This window comes from Dinoponera quadriceps, unplaced genomic scaffold, assembly GCF_001313825.1.
Source record: "Dinoponera quadriceps isolate SergipeBrazil2010 unplaced genomic scaffold, ASM131382v1 scaffold405, whole genome shotgun sequence".
Lineage (NCBI taxonomy): Eukaryota > Metazoa > Arthropoda > Insecta > Hymenoptera > Formicidae > Dinoponera > Dinoponera quadriceps.
Genome location: NW_014554754.1, coordinates 2,159,396 through 2,182,267, shown reverse-complemented (window position 1 = coordinate 2,182,267; position 22,872 = coordinate 2,159,396). Strand labels below are relative to the sequence as shown.

At 46.3% G+C, this 22,872-nt stretch overlaps 1 protein-coding gene across 1 annotated transcript in view; it reads right to left on the bottom strand.

The window, feature by feature from the left end:
- Nucleotides 1–759: 759 nt before the first annotated feature.
- LOC106741473 (homeobox protein SIX1) overlaps nucleotides 760–22,872 on the bottom strand; it is a 56,306-nt gene continuing 34,193 nt past the window's right edge. The window contains exon 6 of the transcript XR_001374188.1: nucleotides 760–967. The gene's annotated coding sequence lies outside the window, so the exon portion shown is untranslated. The remainder of the gene's footprint in view (nucleotides 968–22,872) is intronic.

Genomic DNA, 22,872 nt, shown 5'->3' with positions numbered 1-22,872 from the left:
AATTAAGTTTCCAATTATTAGAGGGGTCACAGCGATGTTCTACGAGTCGTGAGTCATAACGATATCAGCTCGATTCGGCGGAAATCACGTCGTTTTTGAGGAAAACATTGGCAAATAAGGGAAGCGTGATGCGTGTAAAATCGAGCGATTTACACGCAAACCGTAAAAAATCAATTATATTTAAATATTGTAGATACATGGAAGAAGCGTATGACGGAAAAAAAAAGGGAAAACGGTTAAATATAAGAAGAGCCGAATACGCCTATACAAAAAGAGTCTGAACGCAATCGGCGCACTTCAAAGAAAAGCGCACAGAAAAATAGTATTGTATTTAAGTAAATAATCACTCCAATATTTAACAAATTTTTACTTGGATCTAGTAATATTTACTTGATCCAAATAAAATATTTTCCAGGTAAATTATTAAAATAGAATTTATTTAATCCAAGTAAAATTTTTCTAAGGAGTGGAGTAATTATTTGCTTGAATCTAGCATTTTTGTTGCATGCATTCTCACTTGATTTCATACTTTTCACATGAGATTTTCATATGAAGATTTTCATTTTTCTTTTTTCTTCTTTTCTTATTAAATAAAAAACTCGTTAACGAAATTTATTCAATGAAGCCATATTTGTAAGATTGACATTGCAACGCTAACTTAATAATAGTTCGCAGCACACGGATCACAATTGCCAAGAATACCGCGTTCATCGCTCGAGACTTCGCAAGTACTTCATATTCCATCGACGCCTGGTGTCTTTTTTCAAAACCGAACGACCTCTCGCACGCTCGTTTCACCTTTATCACCTCCGCGTCTGCATCAGCGCGTTCCACCGCGCATTCACGGTATCCTCGCAACCGGTAAGTCCCGATTCACGTAACCCCGGTGCCTGACGTGTCGCACGAGAGTCGTCGCTCGCCCCGGTCTCCCTGCGCCCTGTTCACCTCCCCTACGGTGGAACCGCACCTGGAACATAATGAAAGCGCCGATCGAAGAAGACCGGGAAGGACACGGGAGAGCCGAACATGCAGAGACAAAAGCACGGGAGGTAAGAGAGCGATCGAGAGGTAGCACAAAAGGAGCAAGAGGAAACGGACGACGGACAAACGGCGAGGGACAGGGGTAGAGGAGGTGCAGAAGGAGGTGGAGATGAAAGAGGGAGAAGGAGAGCGAGGAGTCCCGTTGACGGAGATTCGACGAAGCAGCGATGTTTAATCGGTGTTGGCCCGCATCAGGTTGATCGGGGACCCCCCAACCGGGTGTTGGAGTACGACGTGGGCCCCTGACGACGACATAGGGAGGTCCGGGGCAGCAAGCGGAACCGGGGAGAGGCTGCGCCGTGCCGATCAGGCGAACAATGGAGGCGGGATGCTCATTTGTCTGCGGGCATTGTTGTTCACCCGGCCGGAAACACGAGCCTCGTACTCTCCTTTTCCCCTCTCTGTCATGCACTCTGTCTTTCTCTCTGTATCCCCCTCTCACCCTCTCTCTTTCTCACTCACTCCCTCCCTCCCTCCCTGGCGTTCGCCATCCGTGCATCCTTCTCGTCACCGCGTTCTCCCCTCCCGCCGTACCTTTTTCCAGTACGAAAGTACCGCGATGATTCCGCCAATCGTGTCGCTCGACGTCCGCAGGTCGATGGTGAAAAATTCGGGATAACCGTTTCCACCATGTTCAACCGCGAGTCGACGCACAATGTTGAATGTGTAGGACTCGTCTGCCGCCGACTTATCGATCGGTGAAAGCTCGCATCGGGACGCGACGTGTGCTTCAGGATTCTTGAGAGGCGCGCAGAGATTTACGCAGCGGACGAAACAAGAGGGACGAGAGAGAGAGAGAGAGAGAGAAAGAGGACCAACGCGACGCTTCGTCCGGTTCACACCGTAACAATTAATTTTCGCGTCGGTTATTTTCAATCTTTCGTTCTACTTTTCATTCCTTCGAGGTCATCAAGGGTTGTTTATTAGCGGCCATTCCGCATTACTCGACAACGCATGTATTAGATATTTTCTTTATAGCTGAACTAGATCATACCGTTTCCACCATGTTCAACCTTTAACTTTTAGAATGAAAAGAATATAATAGAGCGTTGAGAGAAGGAGGATCGAAGTATCAGTGCAGCACTAATTCAGCTATAAAGAGAGCGGATCTATTATCTTACGAGATCATTTCATCACCGTGTGCGAGTCTGTTCGGCTCGAATTGTACACTGAGAAAAAAGACGTTAGAAATTTATTTGTGAAATATAAAGATTTATTTCACAGAAGTAAACGCTTATTTAAATAGACAGTGAAATCGAATTTTATTCCTAGCATATATATTCCGTCGCCACAGTCGAATTTTGTTCACTAACTAATAAATGTCGAAAGAAATGTCACAGGTGAACATTTACTTCGCAAAAATTTCAATTTCTTCTTCCAGCGTACGTTCTTCTTCATGCTCACCCTCGCGATGTCCGACTATTATGCGCCTCGGTTTGGCTATAAGACTTACTGGCTAATAACCGTGCGATATCGATGCTCGCAGAGGCGAATTTCGAAAGGAAAAAAGGAGGTCAGCCGGTGAAATACGCGGAAACAAAAAGGCTGTTGGGCGAACGGGAGCGTGTGCGGGAGGATACAAAAATAGAGGGGCAATTTCGCGGACGACCACATTCACCAGCGGTCATCGAGAGAGCCCTCGTTTTACGACCGTTTCGGGTCCCTTCAACCGGCAGGAGCCGACGCGAAGAGGAGCAGTCGAAGGATCACCGACTAGAGGGAGAGAGAGAGAGAGAGAGAGAGAGAGAGAGAGAGAAGAGAAGGAAAAAAAAAAGAGAGAAAAAAAAGGAAGGAGAGCGAGAGTGGCTTGGCAGTATGGCGATTGAATGGCTCTGCCAAATTAACAATGATTTATGGGGTCGGTGTACCCCAATACACCATTCTATTAACATCGCATTATTCGACCGACAAATTACACACCGACCAACGCGCTTTCGGGCCGGATTCGACACTTTTTATTTGCGGTAACAAATGACCCCGCGCTATTACTGCGGACGCGTGCTTGGCGAGCGGGGTTCCGCTCTCGCCGTCTTGAGAATCCTGTTCGTACGCGTTCGAGTAGAAAATCTAAACAAAAATTTCGATTTTCTGCAAAATATTTGAATATCGTTCGTCGTGTACTGTGCGAGGAACCTGAGTCGAAATTTTGGCCCTTATTAAACCTTTTAATTCTACAACATAGTAGGAGCTAAAATAGCAAAATAGGGTTCCATTTCAGTTTCACTAATATGCTATAACCTTTACTTTGACCCTGATGAGGTTCCAAATTTCAGTCTTCGCTGTTTTATCGTCAAAATAGGTTGTCGAAGATAGCATTAAAATTCAATTTGTGTACAGAAAAAAACGTTGAATCAATAGAATTTCCAACAGTATGCGCAATTATAGTAAATCTTGATCCAATAACGGTATTATTGAAACTAATACTTTAATTATTTTAAATTATTTTAAGTTTAATTATTGAAACATATATATAAATATATAAACTAATATTTTAATTATTGAAACATAACACATAGCATAATAGTTTTAATGATATTTGCCATTGAAGAAAATTTATTATCTATTGTTACACCAATTACGTTACTGTTAGAAATTTTATCAATTCAACGGCATTTTTTTCCATGTAGAATTAAAGGTTCAAGAGAGAAGTTAAAAAGTGTCAGTATCATCGCGGAAGGTTTTTATTGATCTATAAGCCGTCTAAATAGGCATAGACTATCCTTAAGAGCGTCAGGGTAACATCAGAATTTGGGCTCGGGGTTTTACCTGTTGTGAAACTTTATTTTTCATTAAGGATAAGCTCTACGCGCGAGTAGAATCACGAATGGGAGAAAGCAAAGAGTCGTGATCGACACGAGGGAGGAAAGGTGGACGCAAGACCGGCGGGAGTCGCGCAAAGGCGCGTAATCCGTCTTGTTTAAAGCACGATATTTCAACGTTGTATATTTTTGCCGATATTTTGACACGTGTTGTTTTTCGCTCGCTGAATTGGCCCCATCCGCAGTGTTTCCATCATATTGCGTGCAAAAATTAATGCGACGCGCATTTTGTTAATGTTTCCCCCCCCCGGATATTATGTGACGCGGTCTCCGCGTATTTTCCCGATAAATGTCGATACCGCGAGGCGTACCCTCTGCTTCCTCCCTTCGCCTCCCCTCGCTGCCGTGTAAATTCTCAACGATAAATATCGCGTCGATTCACGTGGAAAACTGATTTATTACAAATTACATCATTAATATTTATATTAATATTGCGGCGACCTACGGTGAGTTCATAATGTTCGTCTGCTCGTTCGTCCGTCCGTCTGTCGCTAATTGCGAAAGTTACGTAATTACGTGTAAATGCACACACACAACCGTGTCGTGCTCGCTACAGAAAGCTCCGATCGCGCGATCTCACCGATTCGCCGGTGGTAGAATGAAAATCTCGCGATGACCACCGATGCGGACGGTAGCCATTTTGAAGTTACGGGCCCAGTTTCGCGGCCTCTTCGTCATGATATAGAAGGACGTGTGTGGCGAAGGGGCCGCAGAAGAGTGTATGTGTGTGTGTGGGGGCGCGTTTATGGCTCATTGGACAGCCGAACAAATTCGTCGCGACGTACTCGTGGATTACGTGAGGGGCCCCGCGTTGGTCTCCCCGAACTTGGGTGCTACGGGCGCGGGAAGAGGAGGAGAGAAGGGAGGGGGTCGTCGTCGTCCACCTCCTTATCTTCGACATCGGGCCCCAGCTTCCTTCTTAACGGGTGACCGAACACGAGCTACGCGTATATGCGATGTGTCTTATAAGACGACTTTGTGCGAGGACCTTACGTGCGTGTCTCCGTCCCCCTTCCTCCCCCTCGAATGATGCTCTTCGTCCGCGGCCAACAGCAACGAGACGAATCTCTTATTTCGGCCCCGGGCTAATCCGCAGTGCGTATCCGTAAATTACGACGCGGACTCGCGTCCGCACTCGACGAACGTTCCGGCGGCGCGAAGTGGCGATGCATCATAGAACCGTTAAACGTTGGTTGTTGGTTTATCTGATTCCCCGTCTCTGGGAATTTTACTCGTTTTGGATCGTTACTTTGGATTATTTACAGACGCAGATAAGGAGCGAACGTTAACAGGGGATGATTTCCCCGGCGGATTCCTCGAAACGGGAGTGAATGAGGGGCGAGATCCAGCCGTAAAACAAAGCTGTGACGTAGAATTAAAGTAATAATCATCCCTGGGAACTTCCCTGCTACGTTTTCTCTCGACAACAACCGTGCGTCTTTTCAAGAACGCATACCGTCCGTTATCATAACGCTTCGTGCGATTACGTAGCCTACGTTGGAGAAGTTCCAGGAAAATTCAGGTCGAGCTCGTAGAGAGCTCGTCCCTCCCTCTCTCTCTCTCTCTCTTAATTTCTAATTTCATTACAGATTCCCGGACGGCCACATAATGGCCTCGGCTGGTCCCATAGGCCATCTGGCACGATCTCCGGCGGGATCTATATCTATATGCGCATCGAAAGATCGATCAAGATCGATCGACGAAACGACGTCTAGTTGTTGCGGCGACGATGACGACGACGACGACGGTGGTAACAGCGGCGGTGAGCCCGGTTATAGTTTGCCAAGGCGTGTAATCATGTTCCGATCGAATTTACATGGCAAATTGCGCCAACGCAGAAAAAACGATTTCCTTCTGGCGTGGGCAACGGATGGAAATTTTTCTGTCGGTGTGTTTCGTCCTTTCGTGCTCGGCTCCTCTCGTTTTCTCTCTCTCTCTCTCTCTCTTTGCTCTTCGGAAATTCGTATTTCACCGATCATGATCCATTTTCTACCTATAGTAATCCGGCGACATAATCGTTTCGGTGGGCGATAGCTATCTGTGAATATCTCCCTCGACGTCTTTATTAGAATTCGTTTATTATTATATGTAATAAGTATTATTATGCTATCATCACGAATGACGGGATGCGCGCTGATACAATTTGGAATTATTTGCGGCGTGTATATTGACAATTATTGAAATGGCAATCCATGATGATGCCGCGCTATGCGCGAAACCATGAAATTCTAAACAATGTTGAATAATGCTTCTAAAATTCCCGCTAAATAAACTCTCAACGTAATAGGAACTTTCCGTGCGTACGACCGCTCCTGTTAATATTTATCTTTTTTTTTCATGTACAAGCAAATAAATCTGGATGTACACTGAGCGAATAAACAAAGAATGAACAGCGAAATGCAGACATTCGTTGTTACAATTTGGAAAATTGTACAATGTGTACATCATGTTGAATTCGAGGAGAACGTTTCGGGCTGATTTGCTCATAAGGTGGTTTATCAGAGAAAGTTCCCGAGCCGAAATTTGGATTCTACATTAAGTCTTCCAAGGAGAAAACGGAAATAACTTCCCATTTGTAGCATCAAAGGAACACGATAGAAGATCTTCGAAGACTTAATGTGAAACTAAGATTTCGACTTGTTTGAGTTTGTCTTAACGCGAATGCACACGTTTATATTACACATCGGCTGTTCACTCGGTGTATACCCACCCTAAGACATTGCAGATCACAACGTGAACTATTGTCTCTGAATGATGGGATAAAACAACGTTACACGGGTGTATTCAGGTAGAAAGCCGCGTTTCCAATGGGAGAAGCTGGCCACAGCAGACGTGCGACGGTCTTACACGATGTAGTGACGCAGCCAGACGGAACGAATTATTCTAATTCGCTCTGTATTCGGACTGGCGCGTCTCTAGGAAACAGTCATTAGGCTTTTAGACGTGCCTAACCGGACCTAGACAATGGCTCTATTAGCGAACTAGTCTCGTAATGAGAACAATCATTCGAATACCTCCGCTCGCCGTGTTGAATCTCAAAATTTTCCGTACGCTCTCGCGAGCGATTCTCGTGTCTTCCTCTCTGTCTCACGTCATTAAAGAACAGTGAAATTAAGCTGACAATTCGCTAATCGACGCGTTTCGAGCGCGACTCTTCGCGATAATCCGCTCTTCTCTCGACAAACCTGCTGTCTTATCTGTCCGTCCGCAAAATTTATCGCAAAATTTGCAATGAAATTCTTCTACTTGTGCGAGAAAAACGTGTGTTTGCCAGATATGTCGGAAAAGTGCAGTTATATACGTTACAATATACACTGAAAGAGAAAAAATATTTGGTGTTTATAACTATACTCATCATAATGAAAGAGTTGTAGTCATACAGTAAAAAATTCGTTACGAACGGTCCGCTCAAATTTTGGTGTTACTTTAACGAGGTGAATATGTTAATACAACAAATTTTTTTCTTTTTAATATATCCTCCTTATGTTAAAGTAATAGGAAAATTTAGGTAGACTGTAACACAAAAACATTTACTGTGTGTGCGCATAGAAAAACCATTTTTAAGTAAGCGATAATAACCTTGCACGTGTGTTGCCACTATCATTAAAACCGCATTAAAACGGGGATACTTCAGGCCGGAAACAATGATGATTTCTTTCAGTATACATTCATACATTATTACCGGGCAATCGTCTGCAACAATGGCGCCGAGCACATGTCGGTCGCTACGGTATCGGGATATTTTTAGCGTTCGCCTTTCCGAAGCTCTCATTCATATTTCTAAAGTGGGGCACACGTTGAAAAAGGTCCGCGACGTTCGGCCAATTGGCGAATGCGGGACAACATTGTCCACGTCGGTTACATAATGGGCCTGTTCTCGTAAGCGCGCTCGCCTGCACACGCGCGTCTGTAATAGCGGGTAGCCCGGGTATTTAGATGAGTTGACTCCAATTGGCGTACGTACCGTGAGAATCCAGTATCTGGTGCGCGGACAGACCGAAGCAGGAGGGAAAAAAGTGGGTGAACTAATCATGCAAATTGTCCGGCCGAGTTGCGCAACTCGGTCGGTTCGCCGTCTTCTTCGCGCCCTCTCCGTCTTCCTCGCCACGTTTACGATCAATTATCCGCCGTTTCGAAGGTCCGCCGGATTTTTCGGCCCGATTGTGCGCGAACTGATCGGAAAGTTGGCTGGCCGGGCTGCCCGCGATGACCGATGCAAATGACATACCTCGCCCCGAGCGGAATATCGCATGTTTTTATTATTATTATAATCGACCGATTTTGTTTGCACGCCGCGCATCATCGGCGAACACGATCGCAGTCATTAGCCGATACTTTATACCCCATAATTATCTAATTATATGTCGCGTAGAACAGGCCGATGTTTATCGCTGATTTTTATTCATTATCGTTGCAAGTAAATACGCGCGACGTCGGCGAATTATTAAAATACACGGCGGCGCAGATAATGGGTCACGTTACGCAAATGCCCGTAAATGTCCTCTTGATGTGTCCGCTCTCGTTCCTCCGTTTTGCGCCGATAGACGCTGGATTAAATCCGACTTCAATCGGGGAGCGTGGAAGCGTTTCGATCTGCCGGAAAAATCCCGAGTTGAAATTTTCATTCCATATTGAATATACTTGATTCTGCGTTAAGTCGTCATTCGGTCTTCCATTGTGCTCCTTTGATGCCGCAAAAGGGAATTTAGATCTCCCGGGGAGGAAATTTTTCATTCTCTATCCTAAGTCTTTAAGTGGAGAAAACGGAAATAACTTTCAGTTTGTAGCATCAAGGGGAGCACGATTGAAGACCTTTGAAGATGTAACGTGGAACTGAGCTAGACTTAATGTAGAACTGGAATTTCGACTGGGGACGCCTCGATCCGCCGCAATCCGGATCGTGCGTTTCGCAAAACTCCTCGCGAAAGTGTTCGAGAGGCGACCTAAATTTCGCAACGCGCTCGGTGCCGTTTGGAACTGTCCGTCCCGCGAACGTCACGCAGTAATTCCACGGCCTATCGATCCATCTGAAATCTCGCGGAGATCGAGCGACGATCGGTATCAGCAGGAAGTGCCGCCATTCGCGTGTTTCGATTGCATCGGCCGGGGATTTGCGGACGGCGGCTCCCGCGGCGTGAAATTCCATCGACAGATTTCTGCAACGGAAGAGGCCCGCCGGCCGTGGATGATTATGCAGAGTTCTCGGCGCGTTCGACGAGGAGGAGCGTGCGCAGCACGCTGCGAGCAATGTGCGAGGCTTCGCGCGGCCGTCAATTACGATTAATTAGAGCGGAGACTGACAGCGGACGCAGCGACCGGCTACTTAATGCTTTAACTTGTCGCCAACCAACCCTCCGCGCGACTTCACTTCCTCCGTCGTCGGCGACCGACGTGACCGAACTTATCGCCGATCCCTCCGATCGCGACACCGTCGATCTTCTCAGCTCGAGACAGCGAAATTTTGATGATCACATCGAGCGAATGATCGTAAAAATTTTTCACGCGATTCCATTCCCGCCATCGACGGTCTCTACGTTACCGCATGTGTATGTGTGTGTGTGTGTGTGTTTTAAGATACATCTTATAATATTGATGAGGCTACAAAAATGATCATTATTACGAACACGGAGAAAAATAATTTCGCTGGCATAGCAAATTGTTAGTTATTATGGAGACAGCGAGAGTTTACACGAAAAATATAATTTTATTATTATAGTAAAACGGTTGCAACAGCGATAAAATCTAGTTGGCATCAGCCAAATATTTTTCTCCGTGATAGGAAAGAGGCAACGTAAAATAGTTACAACAAGAGTTGATTGCAGATCCAATTTGCTTATATATTTATAACATATGGTGTACGAGGTACGGATTATTAAATTATCAATCGGAAGGAGAAAATTGAAAATCTGCGTGTACAAAATATTATAAATATAAGCGAATTAGAAAGATCTGCAGTCTGCTTGTCATCCTTTGTTATTAGATTTGATAATACATTTTCTCGGCAATCCAGCGTATGTTAAAAAATTGAAAAGAGCAGGCGAGTGAAAGATTTCGATATTTATGTATTTCGAATAAATACGTATTTGTTGCATATTGCTGGCGCGTTATCAATGTCGATAAAATGTGTATCGGAACTGTGCAAAGATGGGCTTCCAAATAAAAAAAAAAAATGATATCGGAAGAATACACATCGCGACTAAAAAGGATACTTTCTTGCAAATCACTCGCATGCACATGCACAAGTTTACATTTTCATGATACATAATAGCTTCCTCTGAAAATTGTGAATGCAACCTTGTGTTTATACCGCACTTTATTATAGGGAGGATATATTAAAATTCCTATATAAAGATATTTATGTATGTAAATAGTGGCTCTCTCTCTCTCTCTCTCTTTCTCTCTCTCGGTAGGCGGCTAAAGATGCCCCAGAGGCGCTACAATTTTTGAGCGGCGGCGTGTACGCAAAGACGACCGCTTTCCGAGGAATAATCGAAATAAGGCGTTTCATCTCCCCCGGTCGTTAATTAATTATCTCGGTTGTGGTCACCAGTGTTAATCGTGTCGTCATCGCAGCCGGCCATTGTCGATGGTACGCGGAGCGGAACCTCGCATTATCGCGCGAGTGAAAAGGTTTTCGACAAAAAGGTCAATCGATCCCGTGCCGTTTTGAAACGAGCGTGAAATGATAGGCTCTTTACGCCCCACGGAAACAATTTGTAAATTGAAACGCTCGATTCGCTCGCCGAAACGACATGCGGAGTTCTTGACAATGCAACAGCGGCGCGCGCCCGTCTCGCGGGCGACGAAACGGAGCTTCTACGTAATGATATGGTTTTCGGTTTCTGTATTGAAACACGATTCTCAGTGGGGTAGGTCACGCCGCGCGGCGGTGTCGTGTGTGCGTGTGCACACGCGTGTAATTCCTTGTAGGAAAACAACGCTCCTCGCCCGCCGGCTCTGAATGAACCGTGGATCCCGTTGTAGCCTCGTAGCCGCGACTTGACTTTTGAAATTGGGAAGAATTGAAGCTTCCCATATTTTTTTAATCCAAATATTTTGCAAAAATTAAGTGCCTGACTCCGCGATCGTAAGATAATAAGCGATTGTAAAATAATAAATGGATTCTTAGATCTCTCTCTCTCTCTCTCTCTCTCTCAGGATTAAGAGAACGGTTATAGAATAAAGAATAGTTCGATAATTTTCGAAATAATCCGCATCGATAAGCGATCTAAAGAATTAGATGATCTGGATATAAATTTGAGATAATTTTATATTATTAATCACTTATATATTACATTAGGAAAAAAGGAGATCGATCGCCGTCTGTCTAGGATACGAGTGGAAAATGCTCGTTAAACGTTCTCTTTGGCAACGTTGACGAGACTTTGCACTTGATAAAGCACATTAGTACACGATGCCACCGTGAATATAATTACTGCGGTTATTACATGCATAGGCGTTGTATGAGGTTTGAAGTGTCAATACGGAAGTTGCAATACAGTTCGTCGCATTGTACCCGAGGTAACGATTTAATCACCCACGTGAAAGTTCTTCGCGTACTACGTCGACCGTTTCTGCAAGTATCGCGAAGAGATACTACAGCAACTGGTCCGCCAACAAGAGAGGCGGACTGGGCCCGGGAGAGGAAAAGAGAGAGAAACGAGGAGATGCAGATGGGCCGTCAGCCTCTTTTCCGCAGGGGCCCGCAATAAATTCAACGAGGAGGAGGAGGAGGAAAGGGGTGCTGGGCCGGTTCGATAAGCATCGAACGAGCGTCGTGGAAGTGCTAAGTAACTACCGATCGTATCGGAGATACGAGAGAGCCGCTCGGCTGCGGGCCCTTTCGCGCATTATACCGCGGTACGGGAGATAGATGTATTTATTGTGTCCCGAGGTGCGGAACGATCGACAGCACGAGTGGGTCTCTCGGCCGGGTCCCGAAATCGGCGACAATGGAGGTGCGAACAGCGTAAACAGCCTCGTGTTTGACGTTTATGAATCGGATTCCGACGCCCCAACGCCGTTGTATACAGATGGCAGATAAGGGCGAGTGCCCTGTATCATAGTTAAGGGTAGTTCTCGCTCTGCTTCTCGGTAACCCCTGGAGATAAGCGCAGAGAGATGACCCCTGACACTTCTTCCCACTTTTCGACGATTTTAACTCATTGCGAATATTACAAATATATATATATATTTGTGAACAAATATATTGGTATTATATTACATCATGAAAAAAAATATATATTTTTGATATATTAAATTATAGTTATATTTTAAATATATTGTGTATATATTGCATTGTATTATATTGTATTGTATAAAACTTAGATAAAATTAAAAATGGTTGAATTCTAACTTAGTTTCTTTTTATTTATGCCATCCTTTTGTTCCTGATATTCTCCTAATGTTACAACGCGAAAAACGGGACATTGAGAATTCGAAATTTGCAACTTTTCAAATTTACCACTGAAAATTCATGCTACCTCTTTAATCATTCTATTCTCCTGATATTAAAATGCGAAGATCGATAAATTGAAAATTTAAAATTAGTAACTTTTCAAATTTACCGCCGGAAATTCGTGCTACCTCTTTGATCATTCTGTTCTCCTGATATTAAAATGTGAAAATAGGGACAGAATTCAAAATTAGTAACTTTTCAAATTTACCGCCGGAAATTCGTGCCACCTCTTTGATCATTCTGTTCTCCTGATATTAAAATGCGAAGATCGATAAATTGAAAATTTAAAATTAGTAACTTTTAAAATTTACCGCCGGAAATTCGTGCTACCTCTTTGCTCGTTATATTCTCCTGATACCAAAAAGCGAAAATCCGGATTTTGAGTAAGAAAAATTCATGGATTAACGGTTCAGTTCCGTGGATTTATATCAGGAGAATATAATAAGCAAGGAAGTAGTATGAATTTTCAGTGAAGAATTTAAATGCATTTGCGATTTTTTTCAGAAAGGTAACACAATAAAAAGAAATCAGGCTAAGGTTGAACTATTTTTATTCTTATTTGTATTATAACGGAATATAAAAAGGATACACTACAATGCAATATATAAAAAATATGTACATATAATACAATACAATACAATATATTCGTTCACAAGAATATATATACACAGAACTACTTATGTTTAGATGCCTCTACAATTTTATTTAATATGATGAAAATTCAACGAGTTTGAGGATAAAATATTTCGAGATGATCAAATTATAATTCTCAAAAAAATTTATCCGATCTCGAGGGCTGTTATAATTGTCGGCGCCGTACAGGATATGCCGGAGTCCTCCCCATATTTATATGCGGTGCATCTAGATGCTCGCGCATTCTATAAAATCCTATTAATCCACCCAACTGGTTTCGACATTTATCCCGCAAGAGGATCGCAATTTGTCGTAATGACGTTACGTTTGCGTCATCGCGTTGCCCGATCCTATAGACTCAACCCCACGGGAGCTGTCAAACCTCGAAAGCGGATGCTGCACGCTCGACGGACGAACTCTATTGGGCGAAACGCCCGGCCAATCCTCGAACACAAAAATCCGGGGTGTCATTGTACAGAGGGACCCCGCGATCTTCGACATATGTTCGGTGGGTTGGCATTTTCATCCCGAGAGTTGTACGGGACAATAGGAGGGTGGAACTGGTTTCTCGCGTGGCGCTGATGACTGATGATTTAAGCTTTGCGGTGACGAGTGATTCCGGACGAAGGGAGTTCGACAGAATTGCGATCTCGTCGAGTTCAATCCCCGAAAGGCGCGGAAGGAGATCTCAAGTCGTCGACTCGTCACGTGCGAGATCTCGTTGAGATCTGACCTCGGCAAAGCACCGTCAGTTTGCAGTTCTCGATCGCCCAGCGTTCGTCACGAGGTTCCCGTCTGACGTGAGAACACGCGCGGGATCAATGACGGGGAGAGGGAGAGAGAGAGAGAGAAAGGTCGTTATTTATCGTCGACCTTCGCGATCGGAAGGAGGTCCAATTATTTGCGAGATTCGGTTACGGGGAGCAACGCCGGGGCGCCAAGCCAGGGCTCGATGCGGGGGCGGGAAAAGGGTGTAAGGTGACACCTCCGGGACAGGTCTGGCTTCCCGTCAAGAGCACGTCCGAGATAATCATATCCATAATTCGCGAGTTCGCAGAACCCGCGGCCGAGAGTTGCACGGGGGAAGGGGGAGAAAGAACGCCGCCGAAAGATGCCGGATTAACCCTTTTGTAGCGCAGCGATTCGAGATGCTGCACGGACGATTGCTGGCGAGGCATATAGAATTCCGGATAAGCGCGCACGTATAGATAATCCGCGATGTATCAATCTCTTCCGGCCTTTCTTCGGGGAATATTTATTCCCCCGTCTGCCTCGCAACCCTTCGCTCCGATTAACGCGCGCGGAAGAGAGGAATCGGCTGTCCGTATATATAATTGAAAATTAGATTAATCCAGACTTTAGTTCAGTTATATTATATTTACAGCTAATTTTCACCCGTTGGAGCTAGTTCTCAACTGTGGGGACCAATTCTCCTTTCCCGTGCGATAACTCCGAGGGGATTTCCGACTCGGAATATTCTCAGATAAAATCCCGAAGACACGGGATAACTTGGCGATAATTCGGCGTAAAATATCTCACTTCCCGCGTCTCCGAAATATTCGCGAGGTCGCAACGTCGCGCGTCTCACCGACGCGCCCCTCGGCGATCGCTCGCAGCAATAAAAGACACTCCGAATGAAAAGAGGAAAAAAAGAAAGGACGAATGTCCGGTGCGAGGAAAACGCGAGCGAGGGAGAGAGGCGGAGAGGAGAAAGGAGGAGCGGGGAAAGTGGGGACGGTCTTCCCGGAGGGAGAGAGAAAGAGAGAAAGAGAAAGCGAGAGAGAAAAAAAGACAGAGCATACACGCACAGGCACGCTTAAAGGTCCCGCCGCCGCGTGTGAGTCCTTACGCGGACGTGTGGATGTTCCAGACGGGCCCCGCCGTAATCTGACACCAATGGCCCTCCCCAGCCCCCCTTCGTTGCCCTCCACCCAGCCAGGCCCCCTCGGCCCGTTCGTTCATTCGTTCGCTCTCTCGCATCCTCACGTCCCAAACTAAATCATAACCGTATTATGCGGCCCGACAATGGGGCCCGCTCTCGCCGCGCGTATACTGCGAGAAGCTGCCTCTAATCCGCCACCGCTTAGACATCTTGCTCACTGTTACTCCCCCTCCCCCCCCGACCGCCCCTTCCCGCCCGTCTTTGTCTCTCTTCATCTTCCTGTGCCTCGCGCTGCGCCGACCAGAGAGATCACCGCGTAATTCCCGCAGCAATTGAACGTCCTCGAGGACACGGAGTAAACATCGTTACTCCGTGAGGCGAATAACGGCGCAATTATCCGCGCGCACTGAGGAACGCGTTCAGTTGACTCGAAGAAAATTCTTGTTTCGATACGAATCAATTTTTGCCTGCGAGGAGCAAAATTTCGCTCTCCGAACCCGCGGGGTACTTTCTCACACCAGATTCCCCGACCGGAATCCACAATTATTTTAGGAAATCGGGATCCCGAGACATTTTCCACGCGGATAACGGCGAACGGAATCTTCACGACCATCGGATTCTATTCCGCGCATCCCGCGATCTCTCGCGCGTCCACGTCGCTGCGTTTTCTTTGCGTTATCCGCGATAATCGGAAATCTCGAGATAATGGGGAAATAACATCGAGGCCTCGAGCGAGCCGATCCCGATCTCGGCCGCGAATTATCCTCCGCACACGCGTACGCCACCCATGAAACATCGCGACACGTAGCCACCTAGCCACCTACGATTTTCCAGAAAGATCCGTCCGCGGACCGTCGTCCCCGTGGGGAACTACTTCGCGATTTATCTCGTCCCCCTCTCCTTGCCGTCCTTTCCCCCGCGGCTCGCCTCGCGGCAAAACGTCGGGGACGGAATTTAAATTTCACAAATTAGTCTGTCCATTACACCCTCGGCGTAATCGGGGCCGGCTGATCTCTCTCGTCTCGGGGACCTACGTTCCTCCGTCCTCGCGCCGGCGAACGCCACGCGGACGGTTCCTGGAAAGCGTGGGTGCCCTCTCTCTTTCTCTCTCTATCTCTCCTCCTGCCGGCCAGCCGGCCGGACAGGATCACGATCTGGACGGCCACAAATCATAACGCGGGTGCACCACAGCCGCAGATCTCGCCGCGAGATCCTCGCGGCTCTTCCCCGGGAGAACGATCCCTCTTGTTTCAGCCGCGCGCGGATCCTTCCTGGATCTCGCCCCCGTGATGGAAATGCGGCGTACGTCGTCGTCGTCGTCGTGGTACGAACCGAGCCGCGTCACGACGCGATCTGTGCTGACTCAATTTTGAAAACAGTCGCGCGGAAACGTCGGACACTCGTCTGAAAACGACGGGGAGTCAGTCTCGCGAAGCGAGCGCCGAAAGTGTTATTATCCGTCTCGGCAAGTCCAGTTTCTTCCTTCATCGGGGGAAATTTCTAGTTATTCTCGTTCTCAGCTGTACCTTCTTGTGGTTTTAATCGCGAAATAGCGGCAGCAACATGCACACGGGAAGAAAGAATTAGCTGTCCATATGATACTATTGGAATCTCGTCACCGGACTTAGTTTTCATCTGTGAGAGCTAAAAACTAGGCGCGGAGACTGAAGAAATCCGCTAACTCAGCTAAATCTCAGTTGCGCTATATGGATAGCTAATTTTTAGCTGTGGAAGCTAATTCTCTGTTCCCATGTGAGGTTATTATCACTGACACGTTTAACTGGAAAGATGCTTCTAGCTGTAATTCTTTCACTTCGATGATTATAGTTTACGAATATCAAATATTGATATCGCATCACTTTCTAACACTGGATCGAGAACAATAATAACGAAGATATAAATGAAATTGCGACTGCTCCTGAAGAATGGTGAAGAACGAATATACATTGGAGCAACGTTATCCTCGAACTATGTCGATACTGATGACATCGATATTTAAATCACACCGCAAACATATACCCGCTTCGACTCCTCCTGGTACGAAAATATGAATGATAGAGAAATTCTCAGCGCCGAGATATTTACTGACGTAATTGTCGCGCGAAGCGACATTAAGACGCGGCGTCCGACAGAGATGATATCCCTCGCTTCTCGCGGTCCACGGTGGTGGCAGTTGGTTCGTTTTCCGCGGGATCGCCGGCCGATCTCGGCGGAATCGTGCTCGCGAAACAACGAGCTCGATCGGGCCAGCACTCGGAAGAGAGGCCGAAGAGGGATCGACGCGGAGGCCCTTCGTGCTCGTTTCTAATGGCCCGGGATTTCCTTACACACAAAAGCCCGCGAGGAGAGTGAGTGATCGTCGCGAGCCCCGCGAATAAATTACGTGGCAGCCTATGCGGCTGCATAAATTAATTTCAGCCGGTCTGCTCATAAATAATCCCCCCTTCGAAATCGCCCCTCCGCTCGTCCGCGCGCTCGTCTAAGCTCGCCTAAGCGCTACCAACATCGTAATTTGCATCGGTCGCGCTCGTAAATGGCGCGTTAATGGATTCATGCGTCGATGATCCTTAAATTCACCTTGATCATCCCGATCGAAGTGGCCGGGACGCGCGAAAAACTCGACGGCCGATGTCGCACGGATGAAAGGAGATTGGTTGAATTCGGCGCCAGCCGAATACGTCTTGATTGAAGGAAACGAATTTTCTCATCTCGAAAACCGAGTTCAGTTTGTAGGAACTGAAACTGCCGTTGATCTCTGAAAACGCGCACGGAAAAAAGTAAGTAGCTCCCATAGCTGGAAACTATCTTCCACAAGTAAGAATTAACCGTCGTATAATACAACTGAAACTCAATTATTTCAGCGAACTTTTGTATCCTTAGGAACAGAAACCGAAGGAATCCGCGGAAAAATAGGGAGAAAGGTTTTCGTCGAAACTTAAGAATTATAAATATAAACCTTGCCGCGCACGTCCCTTCGTTTTCTACAATTTTTCGTATTGAAATTTAGATTCCTTGGCAACAGAAGTGTGATGAAAATAGCGTACTTGTTACAAATGCGAAAGCAGTATTTTTTCCTTCCTTTCACAAGCCGCCGTTCCTCGGGAGAGAAAGAGTATCGCTGCATATTGCACGAGACTTCGTGGGGTGGCGCGGCGCATCGCACGTCCATTGTTGCAATTGGGCAGATGCGAAGAAAGGCCGGTGGTGTGTTGCAGTTCGCTTCGTGCCTGAATGCACCGTCATTACCGGCGCGTAATGATTGCATTGTAACGGTATCAAACTTATTATTCGCCGTGCGCGGTAACGGGGATGCGCCAGAAGGTGGAAAAGGAAAGAACAAAAGGGGGGGAAGAAAACGTGCGCTTGGATCGCGTCTTGCCACGAATCATTTTACAGGCCAGGAAACGCAATTTGAAAGCAGACGTTCCGTTTTCGCAAAAATTGACCTGGAATGTTCTAAATTTGTGTTAAATTGAAAACTAAAAACTCACAATTACATTTAAGTTAAATTTAATATTTCATCGAGAGTTGCTCCTTAAAAATGCATGCCAATGTTCTGTAACGATTTTTTTTTCTATAAAAAGAGGTTACAACCAGTGAACTTTGCTGACAGCTCGACGTTAAAATTTTTCTTCTTTTTTTTATAGCGAAACGTACCTCGCGAGAAAGAAAGAGCGGCGGGAAAGAGAGCATCCGTCCTTTGATCCCGCGATCCGTCTGAGCGAACCCGGAAAGATCGGTGCCGGATACCGGCTGGTAATTATTTCAAAACGATCGTCGTCCCGCTCGACCTATTAGGTCTATCAGCGATCGCGATGACAGATAAGATCGACCGCCCCCTTTGTGCCGATATTTACCAGTGCAGTTCGGATAATATCCCGGCATCCTCTTCGATCCTGAAAGAGAGCATCTGGCTTCTCCACGTGACCGGAGGCTCCTTTGTCCTCATCATTCTGCCCTTATCACGGCGATCGCTGCCTCAAGTTGGATCGAACATTAAGCGTAGCGTAGCTGCGACGCGTTGACGTTTCACTCGATCTCCCGCGAATTCGCGCAACCCCGAATCTAACTAATACTCTGAATATTTCCAACGACACACCGTGGGCATTGCGCGTTTCCCTCGCTGACAAAAATAAAGTACAGTACAAATTAATCCCACAGAAAAGACTCACGGAAGAAACTCGAAGTTACAAAAAAGACACACACATCCCAGGTAGAACAGAAACGTCATCTTGACGATGACGTCAAGATGACGAGAGAACGACTGTTAGACGCACCTCACCATTCTGACATCACTTTCTGCTCTACCTGGGATCAGAAGGAATAATCCTTGCGAAAGAAAAATGCAGGAGCGTCGACGGCAATTAATCGAACGTTACCTCGGCGATGTGTGTTTTCTTACGATCAAATCACCCGGGTAGATCGTGAGTGAGCAGCTCGTCGTCTCGGGGGGAAATTCTTCACGGTTTCCCTGCGTCGAATCTCCCCGGTGCACGATTCCCCTGAATCCGTCAGCGAGGCGGAATAAGAGCAGTCGACGCATGCTCATCGGCCTGTTATAATTTCGGTTCTATTAGCCGCGCGACGGGGCCCTAGGGTTCCCCTCCCCCGAAGGGATTTTTCGAAGATCGTAAAGTTAAGCAAGGACCCTACCGTGAAGATACCGCGTATACGTGTGCGTGCAACGCACGCCCCGTACGTTTCGCGCGTCGGAACGAACGGGGGCGAAGCGAGAGAGCGGGCCCTGAAGAGGGTCCGCTGAGAGTATACTGTCAAGTAGCATCTTGACACGGGACTCACAATGGCTACTTGTTAGCGCGCTGCGCCAACAGCGAGGGGAAAACGATCCACACATACTTCGCTTTTTCACGTCGAGCTTTTGCGTTTCGGTTACGAGCGCCTCCGAGAGACTGTGCCCCCACCCCTCCTCTTCCCCCGGTGCGATCTTAGAAAAATAATCCTCCGGAGGAATTTTCACTCAGCCGTCCGCAATCGTTTCTCGGCCGACGAGAAAGTCCGTTCGCTCGCGGGTTCAGAGGTGTAAAAGATGCGCTCGAGAAGTTATCCTCGCCGCTTGCTTCCCGTCGGATTTCCCGGATCTCCTCTTTGCATTGCGGGGAGGGGGGACATTTGTTTCTTGCTCGAGTACGCTGGACGCTCCGAAATTGGACTTCAGGTGCTTACAAAGGACATCGGGACACGTGATATTTTGATGAGTGTCCGTCGTGTCAACAAATAAGCCGTTTTGTCGTTAGAGCGAATCGTTTACTGCAGTTGTTTGAAGAACTAGGATCAGGAAACGAATTGCCAATATCTCTGTATTGAAGTAAATAGCTCACACTTCGAACAACTGCTATGTATAACTGACTCCGGTGCCGAGATGATTTTATTTATAGACATGGGTTTGTTGACAAAGATTACTCGTTTTGCCGTTGTCCTTCGTAAGCACCCGAAGTTTGTCGCTCCGATTTCGGGACACCCCGCAAAAAGACATCGATGCTCGCAGCCTGGATTTTGCATTTTCGAACTTATTGTCCCGCAATTGTAAAGAGAAAGCTACCGACGCGTGCGCAAATTGTTACTTACCGCCTTCTAACGCCCAGCTGAGGCCCGAAACAAAACGTCAAAGAGATCCCACGGGATGCTGTGAAAGGATATTCGTGTGCTGTGTGCGAACGTAGATAATGTTTTGCGTGTTATTACTTTAAATAACATCAACTTTACTCGATTACAGTTCGATCGTACATCGTGATCTCTTACTTATGGCTACTTGCGCATCGTCGTCTTCCTTTCCATTCTCGCTGTCTCTCACGTGTACTCCCACACACACACACACACATACATACACCCCCTCTCTTTTTCACACACACACACACACCGCCCACTTACGTGTACACACGCGCGCTTACACATATCCACACTCACTGTTTCGCTCTCGGCAATTCGTCTTCTTAGTTAATTGTGCAACGTTGGGTTTGTTCGCTAAAACACACGAATGAGAACCGGAGAGGACCCAGATGATGATCGTTAATAATAATCTTGCGTTCCCCTCTCGTTCACTCGCTCCTTCAACGCTCCTACCCCTCTCTTTCTCTCTCCTTCTCTCTCGTATGCGCGAGTTGCGTGCGAGTGTATAATTTGTGCAAGAGTCGTTACGATTAACGTACTATTCGTAAAAATTAATTCTTTAGCTTTGGTCGAATCGCAGCGTTCGTTTCGTACAAAATTCGTTTCGAGCAGTTTCTCCCTCCTCGAGTATATATAGATAACGATTCGACGCTTCGCGAGCCTCGAGAGTAATGACGGAAAATAACGATGGCATTTAGAGAAGAGCGAGCAACTTTCGCGGGGGAGGAAAATGAAGGAAGGAAACACCTCGAGGGAAAATCGTGACGATCGCCTCGGAAGTCTGTTTTGTGCACCACGACTTGCGTACAAGAGCGCTCGTGAGTGATATACTTCGAACGCGAGAAGATAAAAACACGACGGTTGCTCCAGCACTGGTCGCGCAACTGAGATTCATAAATAATAATAAAAAAAAAAATGTCTGATTAAATTAAAAGATCCTCCCCCTTATTCTGTAACTTGCTACGACAATTTATCGTTACCGTTAACGTATCCTTGCGCGATCATCTTGTGATATATTTCAAGTTTGTTCTCTTGCGCTGAATGAATGTACGTTTATAGAACTTAAAAAGAGATATGCACGCAGCTAAGACTCGGTGGAAGGAAGAGAAGAACTAGTCAGTGCAGCCAGATCAGCGGAAAAGAACAGACCTTTTGTCCGCGCGAAGATTTCTAACGCATGCGTCAAGAGTTACCGAATAAGGGCGCTGGGTAGAACTATTCCGTGTACTCTATGGAAACGCGAGACTGTGCGGCTGGGAAGTTAACGGGAAGCTCGTTACGTGATTTACACAATCGACGGCCGATTTCGATCGATCCTTACCATCTAACGTAATTTAATCAAACGTACGATCTAATGAGATTGGCTTAAGTTTGAGCTTCTAAAGGCCGGCTCTCTCTGTTCTGTTTGTGTGGCGCAATACTGCTTCTCTAAAAATTAAAAGTATACCGCTGTGGATTTTCTAAAAAGAAACGACAAAATATTCGGATATACCGTAGAACAACGAACAAAAAAAATATCTGTGTCATTATAGTGGTAGAATTATCGTTACCGCGTGTCTGTGTGTGCGTCCACTTCTCGCGCGATATTTTCGTCGAAGAAAGATGTTTCTCCGCATTAACCCCGATTCCGTTCCTCATCAGTCGTTAATATTCTTTATCGTGGTACGCGCAATGTGGCACTTGCGAGTTGTCGAATAAATATGTCGATGCTGCTTCGGGCATAATTATTTCCGCGAGGATCAACGGAATGCGTGCGCGCTGAGTGTGGAAGATGTAAAATAAAAAATAACGTCGTGGTCGGCTCCGCCGCATACACACGCATACATACACAGGTCGAAGGTATTATTATTTTCCACATCCGCGTCTGTCTTTCTCTCCTTCTCTTTTACCTTCACTCTTGTTCTCTCCGCCTCTCCGTCCCTATCTCCTACCCTGTTTCGTCCCGAGGACCTCTCTCTCTCCCGTAAGGGAAATCCTTTCTCTCCTCCGACATCCGAGATAAGAATCTACAAGGCAATGTCGCAGCTAACGGAATATTCAGGACATCTGCGCGCGCGAGATACCCCACGAGTGGAAAGCCGACATTAGAGATGAATGCAAGCGCCACCAAATCGCTACGAAGGCGACTACGCGGGTCTCTCAGTAATAATCTCCTTGGTACGTGACGTACGTCACACGTCGTACACCGCGATTGGATCAAATAAAAATTGCATTTCGCGTTCGTGACCGATGGAATTCGATCCCACCTTTTCCCGTATCGTAAGAAGATGAAAATATATCTGTAAATTGATAGAAAAGAAAGACATTCGGGAGAGAGATGTCGTGATATCAGCGAATAAACAAAAATATTCCTTTCGGCGGAGAAACAACGCGAAAGCGATTCATCTCGTCATCTCGACTTTTCTGTCTTT